This window comes from Dromiciops gliroides, chromosome 4, assembly GCF_019393635.1.
Source record: "Dromiciops gliroides isolate mDroGli1 chromosome 4, mDroGli1.pri, whole genome shotgun sequence".
Taxonomy (NCBI): Eukaryota; Metazoa; Chordata; class Mammalia; order Microbiotheria; family Microbiotheriidae; genus Dromiciops; species Dromiciops gliroides.
The window spans coordinates 285,516,079-285,535,193 of NC_057864.1; the positions used below are offsets into that span (position 1 = coordinate 285,516,079).

Below are 19,115 nucleotides of genomic sequence, written 5' to 3' on the forward strand. Positions count from 1 at the left end.
TTTTAAATTATTAGGTATATGTAATTCTTTACTTTCATTCATTTCCATATAAACAATATATAATATAGAAGAAATATCTTCTGTTTGTAAATGCCCCATTCCAAACTATTGCAGTTCCATATAGTTCCCTAGCACTGCACAGACTGCTATAAAGGCAAGTAATCTAGAAAATTTAAAATTCAACTTAGTTAGTCTCAAGGTCCATTACTTTTGTGAGTAGGAAAGGGGACATAGACACAAGTAGACAATGACTCACACATTTAGTAGGGATGTTCTTAGTTGAAAATTTAAAGCCTCTTGATAAAGTATCACAGCTCCTCAGTAATATGGAGCATGTAGTTGGGACAAAGTTTTTGTTTTGTTTTGTTTTGTTTTAAACATCCCTTATCCTATTTCTGGCAGGACCCTCCTACTACTTCTCACTACAACAAATTCATTTTTTTTCCAGTAATATGCTAATGTATTTATTCTGTTCTATCAACTCTCTCCCCAGTCTGATGATTTTTGATGTCTGATGAATTGTTGTTGTTCTTGTCATTGTTGTAGCAAAAATGGACTGTGGGATGTCTAGGTTCAATCTGAGGAAGAAAATAAAACGACATGATCCCATTCAGTAATCAGAATCACAACCTCAGTCTCATTAGCACAGTGCTCCAAGTAAGTGAGCTTGATGATGACATTAAACAATAGTACCTTATTATTCTATTTCCAAAAGTCTCTGATTTACTCCGAAATTGCTATTTATACAGATATTCAGTAGCTCCTTAAAATATGGGGGTGGGCTTCTGCTTCTATTGAACACCAAATGGCGGACAACAGTGGTGCTGCAGAAGGAACTGGGTGCCCCTGGGGCCCCAGAGTTGGAGGCCAAGGGGGCTTCCACGGTGGCTGTCGAGGTGGGGGCCAGGGCTGAGGAGAAAAGGCCGAGGATAAGGAGTGGGTTCCTGTCACCAAGCTGGACTGACTAGTGAAGGACATGAAGTTCAAGTCTTTGGAGGCGATCTATCTTTTCTACTTTCCTATTAAGGAATCTGAGATCGTAGATTTCTTCCTGGGGTCTTCATTAAAGGATGAGGTTCTGAAGATCATTCCTGTTCAGAAACAAACTAGAGCTGGACAACATACCAGGTTCAAGGCTTTTGTGGCCATTGGCAACTACAATGGCCATGTTGGCTTGGGTGTCAAGTGCTCCAAGGAAGTAGCCATAGCTATTTGTTGTCCTATAATTCTGGCCAAACTTTCCATTGTTCCTGTGAGATGTGGCTACTGGAGGAATAAGATTGGCAAGCCTCACACAGTGCCCTGCAAGGTCAGTTGGCGCTGTGTATCGGTTTTGGTGTGCCTGATCCTGGCCCCTCAAGGTACTGGCAGTATCTCAGCTCCTGTACTTAAGAAGCTCCTGATGATGGATGGAATTGATGACTGCTACATTTCTGCAAAGGGCTGTAATGACACTCTGGGTAGCTTTGGTAGAGCTACCTTCAATGCCATCTCTAAAACATATAGCTACCTAACCCCAGACCTGCGGAAGGAGACCGTGTTTACTAAGTCTCTCTATCAGGAATTCACCAACCATCTTGTGAAGATTCACACTCCAGTGTCTGTCCAGAGGATCCAGGCAGCTGCTGTGGCAACCACATAAGATGTTTTCTTTTTATAAAAAATGAATAAACAACTATGCCTGTTAAAAAAATGTGGGGGTGGGTGAGATGTTATGCTACTATAAAGAAAAAACATATTTTCATTTCAGCTGTTTTATCAATGAGAAATTCATAATCGTAATAGAAAAATAAAATGGAAAAAAAACCCTTTAGTTCAAGTCTTGTGTGTGTTGTTCTAAAAGTGTACTTAAATATTGTTTATGCTATAAAGGAAAAGATTACCCTAAAAATAGATAATGTAATGGTAATTTTAAAAAATGGTGAATCACATCAAGGGCTTATGATTTAACCAGCATGTGAACTCTTTCTACCTACTCAGATCATAATCCACAAAAAAGCTTAGCCTTAGAGAGTTACCAAAGATTCATAGAGGTGAAAGAATTTAGTCACACTTACAGAGCTAACCAATTTCATAAAGATAAAGTGAACCAAATTCTTACTAAATCCAAATCCAGAACTCTGCGCATTATGACATACTTCCTCTTATCATTAATAGTAGTAGGAGGAGAATTCTCTGAGAGCCCTAACAATTAAATTTCTTGAAAAAAAAAAGATATTTACTTTTTTAGTTCCATTCTTTACTATCATCTGTTTATTTATCCATCAGTTTGATTTTTCATCAGTGTGAGAAACCCCATTTCCAGGACTCAGTGTTGGAGAAATAGCAAAGGTCTTCATTTACATTCATGTGGGAATGGACCAGCTCCTTAATGGAAATGGCATCAATACAGGACTCCAGATCCCTTTTGTCTCTTAACCCAGCTAGCCCCTCCCTTCTTCCTCAGTTAAAATCTTCACACCAAAACACTGTCACCAAACACTAGCCAATTGGAATGCAGTATATTCAAAGGGGCAGCCCTCTAAACTCCTCCCTTATTCCTCAGTAGCAAGGCAGAATAGCCCTTCTCCCAGCTGAAATTCACCTTCCAGATATTAATTGTTCCCCTGACAACGTCAATCAGTTTTTGAGGGGGAGGGGCAATATTTTCCCACACTCAGAAAGTTGTGTTGCCTTTTTTTTTTCCATGGGGCAATTGGGCTTAAGTGACTTGCCCAGGGTCACACAGCTAGTAAGTGTTAAGTGTCTGAGGCTGGATTTGAACTCAGGTACCCCTGAATCCAGGGTCGGTGCTCTATCCACTGCACCATCTAGCTGCCCCCTGTGTTGACTTTTTTAATTAAACATGACATGTAAAAAGGAATGCACAATTTTCAGTATATCTGGTAATCCTAAAACTCAATGACCACCAAAATTTTCTCCTTCAACATTTCTTTTATTATTTACAAAATATGATAATGATGATTGTTGTGGGAATATAGTGGGACCCCAAGAAGCCTAAAGATCCCAACCCCCAAGGCCAAGGGAAAAACAGCTCTCTCTCCCACCTCAGGTATTATACTGATAATCAGTATAAAGGTTTGCAATATGATATGCAGGATATGGATAGATTCTGCATATCTTACTGATGACCTCACAGTAATCTTGCCCTTCCCTCCCCTTTCTTTGTTTTGTAAAGATACAAAAGACCAGGTCTTCTCTTACTCCAGTGGAACAGTTTTCCATAGTGATCTGTCCCCAGGCCATATATCCCTCTCTTCTAATAAATCTTTTATTTTACAAGATTAGTGATGTGCTTCAGATTCTTTGGGTGAGCCAGCCCCCTGATCCAGGTGGAAAGTCCCCCCAAACAATGATAATGATGATGATGATGATGAAGAAGAAGAAGACAATGATGATACTAGCTGACATTTATATGCACCTACTGTGTTTATTTTACAACAATTTTCTGTTTTGATCCTCACAACAACCCTGGGAGGTAGGTGCTATTATTATTCCACTTTTCCAATTGAGGAAACTAAGATTGGTGAGATTAAATGACCTCCCAATGGTCACACATTTAGAAACTATCTGAGACCAAATTTGAGCTTAGGTGTTTCTGACTCTAGACCTAATGCGCTCTCCACTGTGCCACCTAGCTGCCTCCAATATCTGAAATATGATGCATGAGTTTCAGGTACATGTGATGGATCTACTGTTCATTAAAACTCTAGCTTTATATATCCATAAACACAATTTTAGAAGAAAAAGTCAAAATAAAAGTGTTAGCCCCTGAGAACTCTTTTGAAGCTAGGATGAATATATTAACCATTAATATAGTTTATACCTATCTACATACAATACTTGCACATGAAGCTTCATCTTCAGTATATTTCCTCTTATTTCTTTGAGTCACAGGTGCCTATGCTGAGATCAACAACTCGGAGTCATTGGCTTCATCCCTATTCAGAAGCTATTTACCTATCAAAGAAATAATGTCTGCAAAAAGAAAAGTGAATTTAGGATGATAGCAAAGTAGAACAGAGTGAAATCACTGGAAGGAGAATAGTCCCAAGCTCAAAGGCACCTATGGAATCTGATGGGAACAAGAGAAGTACAGGGGAACACAGACAGGAACCAGTGACTGTATAAGAAGACAAGAGGATATTGGGAGAGGAGCAATGTGTGAAAGAAAATGACATTTTATTGATGCTTAGCTAGTGAATCCTAAATATTCAAGACAATATTTGATTATATACTTATCCTGTAGGAGACTACAGGGCTATCTAACAACTTCATTTGGCAGTTGAAGAAACTGCAATCCAAGAGTTGAAGTAGCTTGGCCAAATTCACTTACTAAGTATCAAAACTGGGATTTGATTCATCTTACTCAGTCCATTTTCTTTTTTTTGGCCAGTGTATCATCTTTGTCACATAGATTTTTCAATAATGTGGTCCATTGCAGGGTAGAGGTGAGGTAGTTCTTAATTCTCTTTAATAACAGATTCAAGTTCTTTCTATATCCTTTCACTTCTAAATGAAATGATTTCATGTTTTGAGTTTTGTAAGCATGAATGTTTATAAGGGGAGCTAAATGGTCACTCATTGGGAAGGGTCAGTTATTAAAATTTCTGGTTTCCTTTTTGGTAAGAACAGTAATCTAGAACAGTGGGAGTTCCTCAAAAAAATCTTTTTAGAGTCCTCTGTCAGAAGGTAATCTCTAACACGAGGTTATATATGGTTAGGTGACTAGTTTAGTTGTATAAATATATGTACAAATGTAAAACACAATAAGTTGAATGCATTTTTAGTTTGGACTGAATTGGCCAACCATTTAGATAAATAATGAATTTTATTGAATTAAACAATTACTTAACAATTACTGCAAAAGCAAATGCATTTAGACAGCAATGTACAATTTACTGCTCTCACAATGCTCATGCACAAAATATCTTGCATACAGTAAGTATTCAGTTAACAAGCTGACCAAATAGACATTTTAATAAAACTTATATATTGAGGCAACTAGGTGGCACAGTGTATAGATCACTGGCCCTGGAGTCAGGAGGATCTGGGTTCAAATCTGGCCTCAGAGACCTGACACTTACTAGCTGTGTGACCCTGGGTAAGTCACTTAACCCCAATTTCCTCACCCCCCAAAAAATTGTATATAAAGTAAACTTTATTAATTCAGTTCTTTTGCTGTAATTGATGAGGGCAGTTTATAAATTACAGTAGTTTAGTATTATAATTTTTTTGGTAAATTTCTACATTTGTTTTCTGGTTTTCTTAAAATATGGGCCAAGTGTATTTCTTTTGTAGGTAAAAATGGAAACAAGGAAGCAGATAGGGCCTTCTGGCCCTCTGAAAATTGAATACATTCACTTAACAATTAAAGGCAGGTGTGTATTTGGGATTTCTTACAAAACTAGTTTGATTTCCCTCACCTGTTTGAGGCATATTGTTTTTCTCTTTTTCTAGAAAATTACCTAATACACATTCATTCATCTGCACAACCATGGAGTCAGCTTCTTGAAAGAAAATAAAGAAAAAGCAAAGCTTTTCTCAGAGAAACCATTTGATTGTTTAAGATACCTGTAGTTAATTTAATGGTTAAGTTCATGATCATCCTCCCTTATGATAGAGCTAAATACTTTCATATCTTAAGTTGTCATTCCTGCATTCATTTCCATTAAGTCTTAATAAATTGACAACCTATTCCTAAGGGATAAGATGGTAAAATGTCTTGGGAGCTTCCTTTAGCAAATATGGTAAAGGGCAAACCTAAGAAGATAAAGCTTTTGATTACTGAAATGCTCACTGCTGCTGAAACTACAGTGCAGATATAATGAGGTATATATACTTAATGGAATCTCTAAACAGCTGTGATTTTTCCCTATCACACACCATGGTACAGGAAGACAAAGCCTACCTCATGGTTTAAATTAACATAATGGAAATTCTAGGCATAAATGTGCTCAATTCCTATGAAGCTTATATTATTTCTTGACCTTTATTTCTAGAACCCCACAAATGCTTTCAATATAAAGGTTCTAGCAACCTATTGCTAAAATGTCTGATATATAAGCACAAATGCTTACAGGCATTTCCAAGCATTGCACTTTGCTAAAGTGTTTGAATCTCCATCTTTATCTTTACAGTAACCTTTGCATATTATTTTACATTTTCAGTCATAAAATAATTTATTTTTTCATTGTTTCTACAAGTGAATTTCCTTCTTTATTTTTTATTCTTCTTATTGATTATTTTTAATGCTAATTTGAAGTACATTTAAGTAATAAAAACTTAGAAGAATACTCAAGTAAAAAGATTCACTAGGTCCTGCATTATTATTTTTTACATATGACAATTAGTTCTATATTACTTTATCCAAATATCCATGCTCCTTGACAAATTACATATTTTTTCTCAATTTTTGTAACTTTTATGAAAAAGCCAAATGCTCCTACTTTTTTTTTTTTGGTGAGGCAATTGGGTTTAAGTGACTTGCCCAGGGCCACACAGCTAGTAAGTGTTAAGTGTCTGAGCCCAGATTTGAACTCAGGTCTTCCTGACTCCAGGGGGGTGCTCTATCCACTGAGACACCTAGCTGCCCTGAATGCACCTATATTAAAAGAGAAATCTAATGTCTAAGTACAATGCTGACTGGTAATAATCTAGTAAGGATGAAGTTGAGTAGACTTATATAAAGAATTTTACTTCAGTGGAAGCCTGCCTGTTTTATTTATTATTTTTCTTTATCTCTAGCAGAATCTACTCAAAATAAGGTATCAATTCCACCTCTACAGTCATAAAGTAGAAATGCTCTAGGTTTTTCACATATAAATTTATAAGCATATTCTTTATACTCACACCATCTGCTTACTAATGCTAATTTCTGTGGTGAAAAAATTTTGCATTCAGCATTCAATTCAACACATACTTATTAAGTTCTTTCTATATGCAAGTGATTGGACTAGCTGCTTGGGATACAAAAATAAGGAGGAAAAAGTTTCTGCCCACAAGGTACCTTTACTCTACTGTGGGATAGCATATGCATCCAGAAAAGTCATTGTAAGATCATTTGAATACATACAGAAAGCACAAAGAACTAGGGAAATCTGAATTAAAAAAAAAAAAAAGTTTCACAAAGGAGGTTACATCTGAGCATAGGCTCAAAGGAAACTAAGAATTCTAAGATGCAAAAGTGAGTGAAGTGTGCACTCCAGACAGGAAGGACAGCGGTGGAAAAGCATGGAACTAAGCACTTTTTGGATCACCATGAGCAGGTCAATTCTGAGGAAAAGTAAGTGGGGATAATATGAAACACGTGGGAGTCAGAGTGGGGAGAACTTTATATATCAAACTAAAAATGTCTACATTGTGTTATTGGGACAATAGAGATGAACTCTTAATCAGGAGAGATACATGATCAGACTTACATTTTAGGAATATTAATTCTGCAGCAACACAAAAGATTTTTTGGAGAGAGAAAAGGCCAGAAGCAGGGAAAACAATTTGGAAGTCATTGAGATAGTATAGACAAGAGGTGATAAATCTCTGAAGTGGATTGGTATTTGAATGAGTATTTATAAACTGTATATTTGTGACATAAATGGAGATATAATTGACAAGAAGCAGCAACTGATTTTACATGAAGCAAGAATGAGAAAGAGAAAAAAATTCAAGAATGACAATTGTTACAAATCTAGGTAACTGGAACAATCTGAAATGATATCTGTAGAAATAGTGTTATGGGGAAATCAGGTGGGTTTGGGATAGGGGTTCTTAGGAATTCCTCTTTAAAGAATTATACCCTCTTGCACACAAATACAATTATAATAAAATAATAGTTTATTTAGGTACTAGGGAAAGGAAACCAAGAAAAAAATCTTTGGACTTCTTTCTCATGGAGGGAAGGCATGGCACAGAGGTGTGACTCTCTGAGATACCTATCTCCTCAAGCAGGAGACAGAGAAATCCTTTTATAGAGGACTGATGGGGTGATCATCTGACTATGGAAAGTTCCATTATTGGGGGAGGAGCATCTCCCACTAGTGGTGGTTGGGGGAAGTTGGGTGAGGGTCAGCTCCTTATCTCTCAAGCCATCTCTGTCCTTCTCATGCCACAAAGGCGGCCTCCATACCTAATCTAATCTCCCCAAGGGGTGGGGGAGACTGGAATGAAGGGTGGTGGTCCTGGAGCTAACTCAGTCCAGATCCAGTGCAGCTTATCTCTTTAGGTGTGTCTGTCCTTTGGTTTAGTTTCTCAACGAGAAGGTTCTTTTCACTTACCCCAGAAAAATTCTGAGTGACCCTGGGCCCATGACAATAGGAAATCACAGTAGAAAGAAATCTCAAATTTCTCCCAAAGATACAGCTCCTTCCAATAGTTGCTGCTCCACTTTTTATTCAGTGACTTACCCCAGTTGTCTCTCCTCCTCCTCCTCTTCTCCAAGTGGTTGCTTGCTTGTATTGCAGTACACTAGAAAAAAAAATTATCCACCTTTTTCATCTTATGGATTTCCTAGTGAGACTGCATCACCACTGGAGATTTTCCTCTATGCTCTCCTCTCCCTCTTCTCCTCTTAACAATTCCTCAGAGCAAATGTCTTTTGCTTCTTCATCATATTCCTCACACCTACTTCTAGCCAAATAAGCAACCTTTTTCCATGTGCTATATATATATGTGTGTGTGTGTGTACATATATATGCATGTATGTGTGTATACATATATACATATATTTATTATATTTATATATTATGTATATATTTAATATGACTGTATAAGGACATTTTTTATTAGGGCATGGATGAGAATTTTGCAAGATGAAAGAATACTAGAAGTGCTTTGATCTCTACCTGATGTAGGAGGCAAAAAGTGTTTAATAGAAAAATCTAAGACCCAAGATCTAATTCAGATATGAGCCCTAAAAGTGATTCAGACCCCAGTTAATGGATAACTTACAAGTCAGGATGCTAGGTTCTCGTACCCACAATAATCAGTACCCATAATGGGAACAAAGAGAATAAGGCCATGAAGACCTTAGACTAAATGACAGGCTGTAGAAACTTAGACTAGAAATAAATGATAATTGAAGATGTTTTGAAACTAAGCATTGGAAGCAGAAAGAGATATGTGCAGAAAAGGCCAAATTTGTCCCCAGATTAACCTTATTATGTGTAAATCCCCAAAACACACCTCCACAGAAAAAGGTACCCACCTTGGAGGTTGGCTTAGGGTCCCAGGAACTCCAAATTAGGATAAGCCCTCCCCTGTACCTCCCAAAGGTGGAGATTATTCTAATGAGTAGGACAGCCATGTCCCTGTACTTCCCTAAAGTGAAGATTATTATAATGAGACTGATAATCAATTTATCCATACTATAAATATAATTATCTTTTCTTTCCCTATTAGAGACACCTTTCCACTATTCTGGTTCTCTCACTGTGGTCACTCACAGTATTGCAATAAAACTTGGGAAACTGAGTCACTGAGTCTTGTAATTCTTTTGGGATGACTCATGATTCAATTTGACCCTAATTCCATCCCACATCATATGCATTGATGGAATGACACAACTAATGACCTCAGAGATCCTTTGAAGCATATAAATATTCAACAAGTATTTATCAAATGTCTACTACAGAAAAGCTGTCATTCTTGGCACTAAATATTCTATGATTCCTAATGTCAAATACATTATATCTAGTTAAGTAGATAGCTGGATAAAAACAATGTTTATTAATCATCAGATTTTCCTAGAAAAATGATGACCAACTTGGGATTTACAATTTAAGATAGATATAAGTTTACAACAGTATAATGTTATACTTAGAAGAGAAACAGAAAGAGAGACAAAGACAAAGAGGGAGAGGCAGAGACAGAGAGATACAGAGAGAGGCAAAGAGAGATGACTTTAAAGGTTAATACCGAGGGTAGCTAGGTGGCACAGCGGATAAAGCTGTGTGACCCTGGGCAAGTCACTTAACCCTCATTGCCCCACCAAAAAAATAAAGGTCAATATCAACAAAACAGCAATGTTCTTCTTGAAGCTCTGGGGGGTATTTGGAATAAGAATTTATTAAGTACATATTATATATCAGGCAGTGTTCTAAAAATTTAACAAATATCCTCAAGATAGAATGGGGAGGGGCAGCTAGATGGTGCAGTGGATAAGCATTGGCCCTGGATTCAGGAGTACCTGAGTTCAAATCCGGCCTCAGACACTTACTAGCTGTGTGACCCTGGGCAAGTCACTTAACCCCAATTGCCTCACCCAAAAATAAATAAATAAATAAATAAAATAGAATGGGGAGCTAGGTGCTATTACTTACTTAATTGTATATTTGAAGAAACTGAGGTAGACCTGTTAAGTGACTTGTGTAGGTTCAAATGGTTCTGAGTTCAGATTTGATGTATATTTTTCCTGACTCCTGGTCTAGCTCTCTATTTACTGTACTACCTAGCTGCTCTGAAGATTTTTTTACACAAATATTTGACCCTTATTAGAGATATCTCTAATGATTGGCATTATGACTAATGGCTTCCATGGTAAAAGATATCTTGTCCTATGTGGACTTTTGATTTTCATATAACCAAAGTTGTTTCAGTTTGTTCCATAGCCACATGGCATTAATTACATAGTGGTTTAAGGTTTTCAAAGCATGTTCCTCATGAGGAGTTAAGTAGTATATAGTTATATTAGTTTTTTAGATGTGGAAACAATCTTAGAAACATGCACTTTTGCTACAATTAATATAACATTTGACTTGGAGGTAGGAAGACTCAGGTTTGAGTACTGCCTCAGATTCTTGCAATATGTCTCACGTGAGGCAAATTACTTAACCTCTCCATGTCCCTATTTCCTCATGTATAAAATGATAAAGTTGTACTTTACATCTCCCAACAATATTCCACCTCTAAATAAATAATCCAATGATTCCTAGTGTAAGGACCAAATTTAGTAATGGAAGAGTTAATTGGGTGCCTCACCTTAATATTGAGGTAAGAAAAGAAACAGCCTCTTTCAAAAACAAAACAAGTTTATTAATGGGAACAAGTTTAAAACACTATCTGAGGGGCAGCTAGGTGGAGCAGTGGATAAAGCACCGGCCCTGGATTCAGGAGTACCTGAGTTCAAATTTGACCTCAGACACTTGACACTTAATAGCTGTGTGACCCTGGGCAAGTCACTTAACCCCCATTGCCCACCAAAAACAAAACAAAACAAACAAAAAATACTATCTGAATCACACAAATGAAATTAATAGAACTAGCAACAATATATAAATCTCTGGAGTAAAAAGGCCCCAGGAACCAGAACCTGCCTCCAGCCCAGCTCTACCTAAAAAAACCAAAGAAACAAAAAAAAAACCCAAAAACAACCTTACCACACCTGAAATCTGCAGCTTTAAGGAGAATCAGCTGTATAGTCTCTTCTATTCTTGTCAGAAGGTCAAACACCAGGATTGCCTCTAAATGTCTGCCTTCCTTCCCCATTTCCCACAGAAGCTTCTCTAACTAACTATCTTTTAACTTCTTCTCCCTCCCCCTAACTCCCTCTAACTGCATCTCAACTGTATCTCTAACTATATCTTAACTGCCTTCCCCACAGGAAGGGGAGGTGCAGTTCTTAGCCAAGTTGAGTCTACGATTGGCTCAGCACACCCACATGGGCTGTCTCCATTATAATCTAGCCAGACCCACGTGAGGGTGGGAAAGCTATTAGAGAAAGGCTTCAGTTACACAGTTTCCATAAATGTTCCCTGTGGTCAGAGTTCCTCTTGTTTGTTCAATTCTCTCTCAAAGTACACACCCAAGCTTACATTTTTTTTCAGTCTGACCATAATAATGCAAAGATACGGTTATGAAAACCCCAAATCACAATTAATTCCTTACACTAGTATCATAGCAAGGGCTCAAATTCGTAATCCTTTGCTAGACATATTCTATTTTATTGATTTTTCCCCCATAGGACCAGCACTTAGTTTTATTTATTAATTCTATAGTTTGTTTTTTTTTTTTACTTTGAGTTTTATTAATCTCTCCTAGGTTTTTCAGGATTTATAATTTAGTATTTAATTGGGGATTTATAATTTGTTCATTTTTCTAACTTTTTTAGCTGCATGTCCAATTAAATGATCTCATCTTTCTCTATTTGATGCATGTAAGTATTTAGAGATAGACAATTTCCCCTAAGAACTGTTTTGGCTGCATACCATAAATTTTGGTATGTTGTCTCATTGTCATTCTCTTGGATGAAGTTATTGATTGCTTCTATGATTTGTTGTTTGACCCACTCATTCTATAGGATGAGATTATTTAGTTTCCAATTAATTTCAGTCTACCTTTCCCTGGCTCTTTATTACATGTATTTTTTTTTTCTTTTTTGCATCATGATCCGAGAAGGATGCATTTATTCTTTCTGCCTTTCTACATTTGATTGTGAAGTTTTTGTGCCCTAATACATGGTAAATTTTTGAGTATGTGCCATGTACTGCTGAGAAAAATGTATATTCCTTTCTATGCCAATTCAATTTTCTCCGGAGGTCTATCATACCTAACTTTTTTAACATTCTATTCACCTCTTTAACTTCTCTCTTATTTATTTTGTGGCTAGATTTATCTACTTCTGAGAGGGGAAGGTCCCCCATTAGTATAGTTTTGCTGTCTATTTCTGCTTGTAACTCATTTAACTTCTCTAAGAATTTGAATGATATACCACTTGTATATTTTAGCAAGACATCATTCCCTTCCTTATCTCTTTTAATTAGATCTGTTTTTGCTTTTGTTTTTTCTGAGATAAGGATTGCTACCTCTGTTTTTGGTTTTGTTTTATTTTTTTCTTTGTTTTGTTTTTTTGCTTCAGCCTTTTACCTATACTCTGAGTGTATCTCTCTACTTCACACGTATTCCTTGTAAACAACACATTGTAGGATTCTGGTTTTTAACCCATTCTGCTGTTTCTATTTTATGGGAGAGTTCTTCCAATTTCCATTCACAGTTATGATTACTAACTGTGTATTTCCCTCTATCCTATTTTCCTCCTTTCTTTGCACTTTTTTCTTCTTTCACCCTATTTCTCCTCAAAAGTTTTTTGCTTCTTACCTCTGCCTCCCCCAATCTGTCCTTTTTATCAGCTGCCCTTCCTTTGCTTTACACATTCCTCCCCTGCGTTTGCCCTCCCTTTTATCAGTGCCCCCCATTTCCCCTTACCCTTTTATTTCCTTAGATTGTAAGCTAAATTTCTTTATCCTAATGAGTATATGTGTTATTCCCTCTTTGAACCAAATCTAATGAACAAACCTATTGTCATAGGTTTTTGCTCCTCTTCATATGATTAACCCATTCTACCTACCCTTTCCTATTTTCCCCATATAACCATTTTTTTTTCCACATCTTAATTTTCTTTATATTGTTAAGGGCTAAAATTCTATCTAGTCTGTCTAAAATATCTTATGAGTGGTTGCCAATAAATTATAAGCTTTAGCAAGAGTTAGGCTTTTAAGCATTTATTAAGGAGAATAAGAATTTGGTAAAGAGAGAGAAAGGCCTAGATTCCTATCTATTAAAGGGAGAGCACATTTCTAGCTCCGCTCTCCACCAGAGTCCAAAGGAAAGAGAGCGAGACTGAGCGCCAGTCTCTTCCTTCCTCCTCCCACTCGCCCGTGTCACTTCCTCACGCCAAAGAAAAGACTCCTAGTCTTGCCCTCAAAGACCTTTGCTTCATGTGCAGAACTCTTCTACAGTAAGTCTCCAGCAGGTGGCGTCATTCCAATTGTTACAGTTCCCCGCTTTGTTTCCTCAAGAAACGGTACGTTTCCTTGATGAAGCAGTCAAAAATAATAGAATATAATAACCTATGCTAACTAACAATATGTTAATAACAATATAGAAAAGGGAGAAAGGAAAGTTTTGTCCAGAGGGGCGATTTTTTTGTCCTCATGAACCGATATTTTGACATTGGTCTTGCAAAGGGAGGGCCTTTGCAGAGAATACATGTTACAGATAGTGTATATTATAACAGAAAGAGAAAAGAGAAAAAAAAATAACAAAAACAAAACAAAACTGTTCATTTAAAGTCTCTAAAAGTCTTTTCTCAGATGTCCTCTAGGTGTAATCATGGAATGGAAGTCTTTTCAGGGGTTGATGTGTGGATGCTGGTAATCAGCCAGGAAAATTTCCTACAAAATTGAGCTTAACACAACTTTAAAATAGCTTTGTCAATAATCAAATCAAACAATGAAAGTTCTCAAAAACATGTCTAAGGGAATTCAGAATCTTAGTTGTTACACATGAAACATATAATAAAACAAAAATTGAAACATTCTTTAAAATTAATATTAATATAGCCCCCCCTTATGGAGGGGAATTGAGAAGACAATGGCTGCAATATTAATTTTTTAAAAATATTTTTTATCTTTGTTTCATCACTTTTTGTATCATCTGCCTAATTATCCTCATGCCATTATGAGAAATTTAAAAATCTAATATAATTGGTAACAGGTGTCAAGGCCAAATTCAACACTGTATTTATTATGACACCTGAGGTTATTATGGGGGTTACCATAAAAGAACAGAGAAATGATGGGATATGAGCATTCCCACACTTGAGCAATATGTACTGTCCATAACGTATGCCAGGCTTAAAATAGGTGGATGGAATACTTGTCCATGCCACTGAACATATTGGAGGAAACTGAGTCAGACTTAATCAGATGCATGGGATTGAGATATCCATGGCATCAGGCATATAGGAGGGAACATAGAAGCTAGGTGTAGAAGTGAGATGGGTGGGATCAATATTTCCAGCCATCTGTACAATATTGTGGGGAAAAATAAAATAAAATATTAAAGCAAGAGAATCCAACCTCAACATTTGTCAAAAGCCGTTCCTTCAGCCATACCTTGACTTCATGCATGTCTCCCCTCATGTGACAGTTCAGTGTCTGCTCTTGTATGTATTCCTCTTGTGATTGGATGGCATCTTGGCCAACTGGCATCTGATAACTCAGAATAAAGGCAATTAATGTCTTAAATGATAAGTTCCCATAATCCAAGTCTCATATGGATTTAAAAATTGAGGATAATAAATGATTGCAAAAAATGTGAATACATCTTGACTCAGAACACAATATATAATTATGCAACAATTTCAAATAATACCCCTTTTATTTACTTAGTATACAATTACTTTTGTGAAAAATCAGAACGTATTTAAATACGAGTTAAAGCACAACAGAATCTCAAAGAAAACTTCTTTTTGAAAAAAGAAAACTTTTACAAATGTTCCCCTCTTTTTTTTTTTTTTTTTGGAATATGCTTGTCAAAAATAATACTTCTAGAATCAATTTACACTTGCCATGGCAACCAATTTGCCAGGGAAATGCTTTAAAGAGTTTGATCAAATAATCAGTTGAGAAAAAATAACAAAAACAAACAACTCAGAATATGGGAGCACAATACTCCTAGAATTAACATTGTATTATGAAATCAAAACCATCTTGCAATTTTTCAAAATTAGATAAATGAGTAGAAGAAAATACACATGGAACAATAAAAGACAGTGAAATTCAAACTAAGGAAATCTAAATGAACATGAACTTAATATTAATAAGTATTATAAAATATAAACTTGATCACATGACTATAAAAAACTTTTACAAATATTCTCCTTGTTTTAGAAACTAAGTATAAAACACAATCTCAAATGCATGAAAATCTTTATGAAAATAAACCCATACCATTAATTTCAAAATGTATATATAATAGCATAGAAATCCTATGTAACCTCTGAACTGATACTATTACTCTGAGTGAATTCAGAACACTCTTGATTCCGATATCTAAAATCCCCAATACTCATATCAATACCTTGCTGCTTACTTCTACATTTCTGTAAAATATATACCCTTCCATGGCAAAAGAAGCAGAGTCTTAAACTATGTTGATGATTGTCATTCTTATTCAGCTTGAGTTTTTCTTCTTTAACCCCTCTATATTGTCTGTCAGTCTTTTCACCATACAAATGCTTTATAATATTACTAATTAAAGACAAAAGCAGGTTAGCAAAATTATGAACAAAACGGGCATATGTGGAATTTAAAGGGCTTTCTAAGGTTGTCTCAGAAGCACATCCAGCCTGGGGAAGGGCTGAGCCTGAAGCTGCAAATGTAATTAGAGAAAGTTGAGCATGTGCATCAGATCTCTGGACTTCCCAGGCAGGGGAAGCAATGGGCTTGGCCATGGGAGGAGTAGAGGGTGGGGTTTGGAGAGGAGGGGAGGGACCAGGGCAATCTGAACTCAGCCCTGGATTCCTCTTCCCCCATTTGGCCTCCAGGCTCTAGGGGATTAAAAGCTTCTAGAGGGTGGGTCGTTGCCTCCAGGCATACAAAATTAGAGCAACAATTAGTGTTAGAACTGGGAAAAGCTGCAGGAATCTCTTCAGGTTTCTCTGAAAAAGCATGGTTGGGAGAGGGGGAGATATTTCCTTGTGTGAGTAAGTTGCTGGCTCTTTTAACAAAAATAAAAATAAAAATAGAAAATCCACAAAAACAAAGCATTAACATGATCTTATCTCCCATTTGTTTGGTTAAATAGACTAAAATCAAAAATAGGATAATTAGGGAGTTTAAAAGGTCCATTTGAAAAAATTTAAAGGGAAAACACAGCCAGTATGCCAGTACTTAGCAGTTAAAGGGAGAGGATAGGGGAAATTTCTTAGCCAACCGAAAGATCAGAAGTGAGGTTCAGCTTTCCTCTTCGTGGTCAGCCATCTGTTAAGGGCTAAAATTCTAGCTAGTCTGTCTAAAATATCTTATGAGTGGTCGCCAATAAATTATAAGCTTTAGCAAGAGTTAGGCTTTTAAGCATTTATTAAGGAGAATAAGAATTTGGTAAAGAGAGAGAAAGGCCTAGATTCCTATCTATTAAAGGGAGAGTACATTTCTAGCTCCGCTCTCCACCAGAGTCCAAAGGAAAGAGAGCGGGACTGAGCACCAGTCTCTTCCTTCCTCCTCCCACTCGCCCGTGTCACTTCCTCATGCCAATGAAAAGACTCCTAGTCTTGCCCTCAAAGACCTTTGCTTCATGGGCAGAACTCTTCTACAGTAAGTCTCCAGCAGGTGGCGTCATTCCAATCGTTACAATATCATCACATCAAAGACAATTTGTACCTATACCCTCCATGTGCACTCCTTCTATATTCCCAAATAGAGATACAGCTCTCAAGAGCTATAAGTATTATCTTCCTGTGTAGGGATGTAAACAGTTTAACCTTAATGAATAACTTTTTTTTTTCTTTTTACCTATTTATACTTTAGACTTCTCTTATGACTTGTATTTGAAGATAAAATTTTCTGTTAATTTCTTATCTTTTCATCAGGAAAATTTGAAAGTCCCTGATTTCATTGAATGTCTGTCTTTTCCCATGAAAAAAAAATGCTCAGTTTTGCTGGGTAGTTCATTCTTGGTTGCAATCCAAACTCCTTTGCCTTCTAGAATATCATATTCCAAGCCTTCTGATCCCTTAATGTTGAAGCTTCCATGTCCTGTGCAATTCCTACTGTGGCTCCATGATATTTAAATTGTTTCTTTCTGTCTGCTTGCTGTATTTTCTTCTTCACCTGATAATTCTGGAATTTGGCTACAGTATTCCTTGGAGTTTTCCTTTTGGGGTATCTTTCAGAAAGTGATCTGTGAATTCTCTCAGTGACTATTTTATCCTCTAGTTCTACAATATTGGGGCAGTTTTCTTTGATAATTTCCTACAATATGGTGTCTAGAATCTTTTTGATCATGGCTTTCAGGTAGTCCAATAATTCCTAAATTATTTCTCCTGTATCTATTTTCCAGGTAAGTTGTCTTTCTTTCTTTCTTTTTTTTTTTTTTTGCATTTTTTTAATTCTGAATAGAATTTTATTTTCCAAAATATGTGTAAAAACAAAATTTTAACGTCAATTTTTAAAAAACTTTGGGTTCCAAGTTCTCTTCCCCCCTCCATTCTCATCCCCACCCACAGGAACTCAATCAATTCAAAATAAGCAATACATGAATAGTCATGGAAAAATTACCATATAAGCTAGTTGTGAGAGAAAACAGTCAAAAAACCCAGAACTTCAGATTAAGGAATTGTCAAAGAGGAAATGAAAAAAAAATTTAAATGTATTTCCATCTGTTTTCAGATACTATTAGTTCTTTCTCTGCAGATGGGCTGCAATCTTCGTAAGTCTTTCAGGGTTATATTGGATCATTGCCTTGCTGAAAATAACCACATGCTTCCCAGCAGATCATCCCCCACTATTGCTGTCATTTTGTATATAGTACATTCCACTCTGCTTCAGTTCATGTAGGTCTTTCCAAGTTTTCCTAATAGTATCCTGATCATCATAACCTTTATATAGTACCTTAAGCTTGACGGAGAATTTTCTTCATAAAAGCCCAGCAAAGTAGGTACCATATGTTTTGCCATTATAATCAATCGTAACTATTTCCCTCCATCCCACTCCGTTCCCATGACATTTACTCTATCTTCTTTTTACCTATTCCTCCTCAGAGGTATTTTACTTCTGACTATCCTCTCCCTCACTCTGCACTCCCTTTTTTCACCCTTCCATCCTTTTCCTCTTCCCCTCCTATTTTCCTGCAGGGTTAAATAGATTGCTCCTCCCAATTGGGTATGAAAGCTATTCCCTCCATGAGCCCACTCCAATGAGATCAAGGGCCCTGAGCTAATTCTGTGTTCTAAATTTTTCTTCCTCCCTCGCTCCTCAACCCTCCCTATGAGATCAAGCAATTCAATATGTCATATAGCTGTAGTAATACAGAACATCTTCATCTTCCTTGAAAGTGTTTTGCTTTTTACTGCTCTCTCCCCCAATCTGCCCTTTCCTCCTTCCCTTCTCTCCCCCCCCCTTTTTCTCCTTCCCCCCTCCCTTCAGGGCAAAAGTATATTACTATACCTACTTGAGTATGTATGTTAGTCCTTCTTTGAGCCAATTCTGATGATAAAGGTTCACTCACTCCCCAACTCCTTCCCCCTCTTCTACTCTCCTCCATATGCTTTCTTCTTATTTCCTTCATGTGAAATACCTCTCCCCAGACCATCTCTCCCCTTCTCCCTCCCCCAGTTTTTT

At 36.7% G+C, this 19,115-nt stretch overlaps 1 pseudogene; it reads left to right on the top strand.

Annotated features, from left to right (window-relative positions):
• Positions 1-805: 805 nt before the first annotated feature.
• On the top strand, positions 806-1,642 carry LOC122756317 (annotated as a pseudogene).
• Positions 1,643-19,115: the final 17,473 nt, after the last annotated feature.